The sequence below is a fragment of the Schistocerca serialis genome, unplaced genomic scaffold, assembly GCF_023864345.2.
Source record: "Schistocerca serialis cubense isolate TAMUIC-IGC-003099 unplaced genomic scaffold, iqSchSeri2.2 HiC_scaffold_849, whole genome shotgun sequence".
Taxonomy (NCBI): Eukaryota; Metazoa; Arthropoda; class Insecta; order Orthoptera; family Acrididae; genus Schistocerca; species Schistocerca serialis.
In genome coordinates this window covers 8,946,054-8,954,672 of record NW_026048462.1, presented here as the reverse complement: position 1 = coordinate 8,954,672, position 8,619 = coordinate 8,946,054, and positions in this window count along the sequence as shown.

The following is an 8,619-nucleotide window of genomic DNA, read 5'->3' as shown; positions in this document are numbered from 1 at the left end:
CATGAGTGCACTCAGAGAGAGCCCCCACAAGGAAGGAACGTGCCATCAAAGATGCCGGTAATCATGGGGGGATACTTCTGCAATGGTTTCCTCATTGTCTACTATGTCTGCTCATAAGTGAAAGTTAAATGAGTCTCGGCCACCGCTAATTCTTCCATCAGTGCCACTGTTCCTTGTTGTTTCTTGGTCAGATGAAGGTCAAGACTTGCCCCCCCCCCCCCCGCCCCCCCAGTCTACCCTTCCATTATTCAGAAAGGTCTTGATGCAATTGCAGATCCTATTAAGTCTTGTTCCCTATTACAAAATGGCATCTTGTTAGAAACAGTCGGTGCCCTCCAGGCACAAAAATTTCTGCCTACTTCACTGCTACACACTTTCCCTGTCCAGTTGGAAGTGCACTACGCTTTTAATTCATCATGTGCGGTCGTTTATATGCGCTCCCTCGACAGATTGTCTGATGAGGAAATTCAAAACTATCTGTCTGACCAGGGCATAACGGCTGTTCATTGAGTCATGAAAAGGGTTGACATGGTCTTTGTTCCAACCCGTACTGTCTTCTTGACATTTGACAGAGTTCAACTTCCATTGAACATACAAGAGAGCTACAAGATAATTTCTGTTCACCCTCACATCCCAAACCCTACGCGTTACTATCGGTGTCAGCGGTTTAGTCATACCAGTCAGTCATGTTCCAATCTGGCCAAATGCGTTATGTGTGGCAAGAATGCCCTTGAGGATGCTTGTCTACCTCCATCCCCTTGTTGCATCATCTGTGTGGGTGACCATGCTGCTTCCTCTTCAGATTGTCCCATTTTTAAAGACAAACGGCTCATTCAGTAAATCAGCGTGAAGGAAAAGGTGTCGACATTTGCTGTTCAAAAGTTATTTGCCAGTCGAAACCCACTGTGCCTCACACAGGTAAATACAGCATTGGCCTTGCCTCTCCTCGGCCTACAAAGGAGGCAGCCATGCAGACTTGTGATCTCAGGTTTAATGCCACAGTTATCAGATCAGCCAGCGCAGAGGTCGTACGTTGAACCTCCCCACTCTCAGCTGCTCACTCTGTGGTGCAGTCTTCATCGGGTTCTGCTGAATCCCAAGCCCCAAAATCAGATTTCTGGACTTCCAAAAAAGAGCCTACTTGTGAAGATTTTTTACGTACGCCGACTTCACAACCACCGATTCCTCCTTAATCTCAACGTCCTGTTTTCAAGAAGACTAATAAGAAACCGAGTTCCTCTCCTTCTCTGCCATGGCATGTCTCATCTACAGCACGATCTGGTGGTAACCGCCCTCAGCTGTCTTCTGTGTTGCTGAGGCACACTGCAGGTGGCCGATCAACAGGCCGATCGCTGGTCGTAGGAGCTGCTACCACAACATATGGATCAGGATCTTCTGCGTTCAGCAGAATGCCATTCCACACTGTCAACTGCGGGCTCTGAACAGTTGTTGAGTTGAGGGCAACCTTGGTCACATTCTTGCCTTTTCTGTCCACTCTATGTCCATTATCCATTGGAATATCAGCGGCATTTGAGCCAATTGGTATCAATTGCCTATCCTCTTATGATCCTACTGGCTGGTCATCTTCTGTCTTCAGGAACAAAGCTGTGTCCCCACAATCGCTTTGTTTTCCCCCATTTTCAGTCAGTGCAATTTGATCTCCCCTCTGTTGAAGACATTCCAGCACATGGGGGACTCACAATTCTTCTCCATGATACTCTCCATTATTACCCAATCCCCTTAAAAAGTTCCTTCCAAGCTGTCATTGCCACTGTCCGTCTTTCCCTTTCTGGATACACCTTCTCTCTTCATACTGTATACATTTCATCGTCCACACCAATGGCAAGAGCTGATTTCCTTCATCTTCTTGGTCAGCTTCCACCCCCCCCGCCCCACCTCCCCCTTTTTGCTGGTTGGGGACTTCAGTGCCCACCATCCACTTTGGGGATCTCTGTGACCTTGTCCACATGGCTCACTATTGATAGGCGTCTTCCATCAAGCAGATCTTGTTTGCCTCAACACTGGGGACCCTACATTTTTGTCTGCCTCTACAACAAATTTCTCTGATTTGGACCTTCTGGTCGGTTTTGTTCTGCTAGCTCGGTGCTTCGAATGATTTGCTCTTGCTGTTACACACTTGAGTGACCACTTTCCATGTGTCCTTATATTGCAGCCACAACTGCCATATATGCACGTGAGATGCTGGAAGTTTGCCCAAACCAATTGGACACATTTTTTGTCTCTAGCAGCATTCGATGACCGTCACTTTCCTAGCATCGATGATGAGGTCACTCATATTACAGAAGTTATTCTTACAGCTGTGGATCATTCAATACCTTGCACCTGCGATTTGCCCTGGCAGCCCCCAGTTCCTTGGTGGAATGAGGCATGCCTTGCACAAAGCGTAAGTGGCGATGTGCTCTTCGGGTTTTCCGACACCATCCTACTTGGGCAACTGTATCCGCTATAAGCATTTCCGTGCACGATGCCGTCACGTCATTTGCAATAGCAAGAAGGCAAGCTGGGACTTCACTAGCTCATTTAACACCTTCACTCGCTTCTCGGAAGTTTGGAGTCAGATTCGAGGGTTATCTGGCGCACCTAGTTTCTCCCCGGTCTCTGGGCTCACTGTCGCACATGGTACATTAGTGGACCCCATTGCAATTTCTAACTCATTGGATCAACACTTTGCTGAGATTTCGAGCTCTTCATATTACCCGCCTGCTTTTCTCCTGAAGAAATGTGCAGTGTAAGTGCGACCTCTTGCTTTCTCCTCTCAAAATAGCAAAAGCTGTAATACTGTTTTCTCCATGTGGGAACTACAACAAGCACTCTCTTCTTCTCTCTTCTTCTCTCTTCTTCTCTCTTCTTCTCTCTTCTTCTCTCTCTTCTTCTCTCTTCTTCTCTCTCTTCTGCCCCAGGACCCGATGGCATCCATGTCCTAATGTTGCTGCATTTATCATACCCTAGTCTGCGTTACCACCTTCGCCTTTATAATCGAATTTGGACCGACAGTACTTTTCCCAGAAGATGGCAGGAAGGTATCATAGTATCTGTTCTGAAACCTAGGAAGGACAAACATCTCTCCCCTAGCTATCACCCCATTTCTCTCATGAGTAGTGTACGTAAGGTTTTGGAGCATATGGTGAATTGCTGTTTAGCCTGTTGGCTGGAGTCCTGAAATATTTTAACACCTGCCCAATGCAGTTTCCAAAAGCATCGTTCTGCAGTTGACCATGTTGTTGCTCTCTCCACTTACATCATGAACAATTTTATCAGGAAACGCCAAACAGTAGAAATATTTTTTGATCTGGAGAGAGCATACGATACCTGTTGGAGGACAGGTATCCTCCACTTACTGTTCTTTTGGGGCTTTCGAGGTCGACTGCCCGTTTTTATTCATGAATTTATGGCAGATCACTCACTTAAAGTGTGGGTGAACATTACATTCTCTCATACTTTCTCTCAAGAAAACTCGGTAGCCCAGGGCTCTGTGCTAAGTGTTGTACTGTTTGCCATTGCCATAAATCCAATTATGGAGTGTCTCCTTCCTAATGTCTCAGACTCCCTCTTTGTGGACGATTTCGTGACCTACCATAGAGGTTTTGCACCCTAAAACCATAACAATAAACCTAGGGTAGAAAATAAGAGATATATACAGCTGTGCAGTAACTATATTTGCAGATGGTGTATGTTGGCAAGGGAGCTTTCTGTAGCTCCTTCCAGTACCACATCACCTAGGACAGAAAATAAAGGTGATAAGTACAGTTGTGCAGTAACAATATCTGCAGATGGTAGATGTTTTTAAGGAAGCTCTCTGCTGCTCCTTCCAGTACTTCTTCACATAGAGTAGAAAATCAAGGCGATATGTACAGCTATGCAGTAGCTATACCTGCAGATGGTGAATATTGGTAAGGCAGCTGTCTGCAGACTCTTCCATAACTTCTTCACCTAGGGTAGAAGATAAAGGTGATACATACAGCTGTGGAGTAACTGTATCTGCAGATTGTGAATGTCGGTAAGGAAGCTTTCCGCTCCTTCTTCCATAACTTCGTCATTTAGAGGTGAAAATCTAGGCGATATGTACAGTTAAGCAGTACATATATATTCATCTTGCAAATGCTGTTTGGAAGGTTTCTTCAGCTATTTCTATAAGTCTTTTGCGTAGGGTAGAGTTTCAAGGCGATGTGTACATCTGTGCATTAACTCTATCTACAGATAATGACTGGTGGTAAGAAAGCTTTCTGCAGCTTTTTTCATAAATATTTTCCTCTGGTTAAGAATCATTGGTGACACTACAGCTGTGTTACATCTATATCTTCAGATAGTGACTTATGGTAGAGAAGCATTCTCCAGTTTTTTTGTTTCATAAGTTTTTCAGCTAGGGTTAAGAATACAGGGCGATGTGTACAAGTAAACAGTTACTATATCTACAGGGAGTTGCAAGTGGGTAAGAAGCTTTTGCCAGCTTCTTTCATAAATTTTCACACAGGATTAAGAACCGAGTTCAATGTGTAGAACTGTGTGGTAATTATATCTACAGATTGTGAATGGTTGTGTGGAATGTTTCTGTACCTTCTTTCATAAATTTTTTACTCTGGTTAAGAATCATAATCAACATGTACAGCTCTGCCATAACTATACTTTCAGATAATGAACAATCATAAGGAACACTTCTGTGCCTTTTTCCAAAAATTTTTCGTCTGTTTAAGAATCAGTTGTGATGTGTTCAGCTGTGCTGTAACTCTATCTACATATAGTTACTGGTGGTAGATAAGCTTCCTGCAGCTTGTTTCATAAATTTTTTGCCTGGGGTAAGAATGTAGGGTGATGTTTACTGCTACACAGTAATTATATCTATAGATAGTGTCTGGTGGTAAGGAATCTGTCTGCAGCTTCTTTTATAATTTTTTTCCTCTCGTTAAGAAGCAAGTGTGACGTGTTGAGCTGTACTGTAACCATATGTACAGATAGTAACTGGTGGTAGAGGAGCTTCCTGCAGCCTCTTTCATAAATTTTGCACTTAAGGGAAAGAATCAAGGGAGATGTGTACGGCTGTGCAATAACTATATCTACAGGGAGTTGCAAATGGATATGAAGCATTCTGGAGCTCATTTCATAAATTTTTCATCTAGAGTGATGAACCAAGTTCAACATATACAGGTGTTCAGTAACTATATCTACAGACAGTGAATGTTGGTAGAGAAGCTTTTTGCAGCTTCTTCCATAAATTTCTCACCTAGGGTTACGAATCTAGGATGATCTGTACTGTTGCGCAGTAACATCATCTACAGATAGTGACTGATGGCAAGGAAGATTCCTGCAGATTCATTTATAAATATTTTACTTACAAATATTGGCTAGGGGAATTAGTAAAGTAGTGCTGTAACTATATTTACGAAGAGTGGATAGTGTGTGGTTAGCTTGTTACAACTTCATTAATAATTTTTTTACTTATTTTTAAGGTGCAAGGGAGATGATTGAATTGGTCAATGAAGTATATCTACAATGACAGGCTAGTGTGTGAGAAACTTTCTGAAGCTTCTTTCATAAATTTTCCAGTTAGTAATAAGAGGTAAGGTATTGTAGTAACTACAGCTACAGAAAGCATCTACAGGGTGTGATGTTTTCTGCTACTGCTTTCACGTTGTGTTAAGAGGTAATGGAAGCAAGTGAGAGGTTGTAGTAACTGTATGAACCAAGTGTGTCTAGTGGGTGAGCACCTTTCTGAGACTTCTTTCATAAATTTTTCATTAGTTTCTAGATGCAAGGGAGATGAGTTGTGCATTATAGTAGCCAGTATCTACCAACAGTGGCTAGTCTGTGTGAAGCCTTCTGCAGCTTGTCTCATAGGTTCCCCCTTGTTCCACAGGGTGCTTGCCCATCTTTGGAAGGTTTGTGCTTGGCTACCACAGGGCCCTTGCCTTTGCAGAACCCTTTTCCCTTCTGTACTACATGTCTACCCTCTTAAAATATATATATATAAATCCCCCCCCCCCCCCCCGTCTATTGGGGATCATGGGTGGCGTGTCTGTAGCTGACATAAGAACAGTTTCACCACTGTTTCTCATTCCTTTTTCCTTTCTTTGTTCAACTTCTCACAGCCTTCCTCCACTTCAATGTTTGATGCACCTCTTACTTCTTCTTCTTCCTCCTCAGTTTCCACCCGTCTACCATCATGTGGGCCAATCTGTGACGGCTCTCTGGGACCAAGATCCATTCCCTAATTACTGGCCTGGATCCATTCCCCACTTTCTGGCTGAACTGTGGCAGACCATGTCAGTGTGGACCCTATTGCTATCACCACCACTTTCTGTGAAAATTTCGAGCTCCTCTCACTATCACCCTGACTTCCTCCACCAGAAGCAAACAGAGGCGGCTCAGATGATATTCTTCCCTTCTCAGAATGGTGAGTGTTACTATGCTGCCTTTACTGTGATGGAGCTGGATCATGCTCGCTCTTCATCCTGATCCTCCACCCAGGGCCAGATGCTTGAGTAACTCTATCTACCAAGAGTGGCTATTGGTGAGAAGCAGTCGGCAGTTTCTTTCATAAATTTTACCCTTAGTTTTTTGATGCAAGGGAAACAAAGCATTGTAGTAAGTGTTTTTACTGAAAGTGGCTATCTGGTGAGAAGCTTTCTGCAGCTCATAAATATTTCACTTAGTGTTAACCCTTGGACTGCTGTTGATGAGTTTACTCGACATGCTGCCTGCCGCTCCATGGGTGCTACAGAGTATAGTTGCGGGTGCTGGTTTACCCCTTAGTGCTGTTGATGAGTTCAGTCGCACCAGTTTGCTGGCCCCTGAGCACTTATGATGAGTACAGATGCACCGCTACCTGAGTGCTGATGATGAGGTAACTTGTACAGTCGACTTCCCGCCCCCTGCCTCAGTAGCCTCTCACAGTTCTGGCTAATAGCTTGTCATCAGAACCTCTGTCTGTTGTGGGCCTAGGCTTCAAACTACAGGTTTGTGTTCATCAGAATTTTCTTTAGTCCTTTTTTCCTATCATGTTTTACAAAGAAAGTGGCAGACGTGGTTGGTGCACTGAGGAAGAAATCATGGAGATTCTTACAAGGAGCAACAGTGAGGATGAACTGTATGATTTTGACGAAAGTTTCAGCTCTTCCACAGAATTGGAAAGCTGTAGTGATAAACCTTCCACGTCAACAAGTGTTTCAATGCAGTCTGGTGTTTCAACAAGACATGTTAGTATTTCTGAATCTGAAGACTCAGAAAGTGATGGTGAAATACCTATGAAGAAATCATGTCTTAATGATGAATTTGACTTCAATGAAAATGATGTCATGGGACAGTTTCTTGTTACTTATGAGAATGTTAAATTTCAGTGACAACTCTGCCAATACTGGAGGAGATTAATTATTTAAAATGAGGAACACTGATGACAGAGTTTGTACAGCTTTCCATTGTGCAATTAATCCACATAAGAAACTCTGCAATGATGAAAGTTTGTTATTATTTAAAGGACGCTTATCTTTCACACAATTCATTCCATTGAAACAAGAGTATATTCAGACGAAAAACATTTGTGTTATGTGATTGTAAGACTGTCTGTCTTAGATTTCATTTTTCTACAGGGACATCAACAGAAACTAAGTTCCACAATTTGAGGAAAAGTAGTGATGTAGTGGTGACACTAATAAAACTGTTTTTAGAACGTGGACAATACCCACTACCTCGATAATTGGTACTTAAGCGCAGAAATTTTCCTGGCTTCACACTCGTGGGACAAACGCATGTGGCGCTATCCATAAGAACAGATGCAACATGCTGAAAGTTCTGCAGAAACTGAAATGGAAAGACATTAAATTTATTTGCGCTAACAAATAAAGTGGTGTGACAAAAGGGAAGTGTGGACATTGACCACATGTAACACCACAGAAATTGTTGACAGGAATATTAGAGAGAAAATTAAGAAACCACAAATCATTGTAGAATATAACTTGAATTTGGTATCAGTTGACCATTCTGATAGGCTGCTTAGCTCTGACAGATGTATACGAAAAACAATGAACTGGTATAAGGAGTTCGTTTTGCACATTCTTGATCTGTGTGTTTTAAATGCTCATGTTCTTCACAGGTCACTAACAGGTAGTATGCTTCTGATAGAGTTCATCGGTCACTGGTAAGGGAACTTCCAGAAATGTATGCATCAGAGTGCAGAAAAGCTGGCAGGGGAAGGTATTCTGATGATAATCCTCAAAGGTTTTTGGGAAGGGATTTTCCAAACAGTATAACAAGTGAGCATTCTTAGTAAAGTAGGCTACTGTCTAGATGCATTGTTTGCTGGAAACAGAAAGTGCATTAAAAAAGCAAGTACGAATGTAAAACTTGCAAGGTGTGTGTCATTCCCAGTTTTGAAAATTACCACACAGAAACAAATTGCCAATTGCAGCACAGAACGAATACAACAATGATATCAGACAAAAACTTAGAAATTGAAAAAAATATAAAAAAGCAAAAGACAACATAAAGATGTATTTTTAACTTTGCCAGTGCTGGTCCAAAGCCCAGATCAAAAAGAAGGATGGAAAATATATTCACGAAGTATAAAAGAAACTGCTAAATTTACTGTTTATGATTCTGAACCTGCTA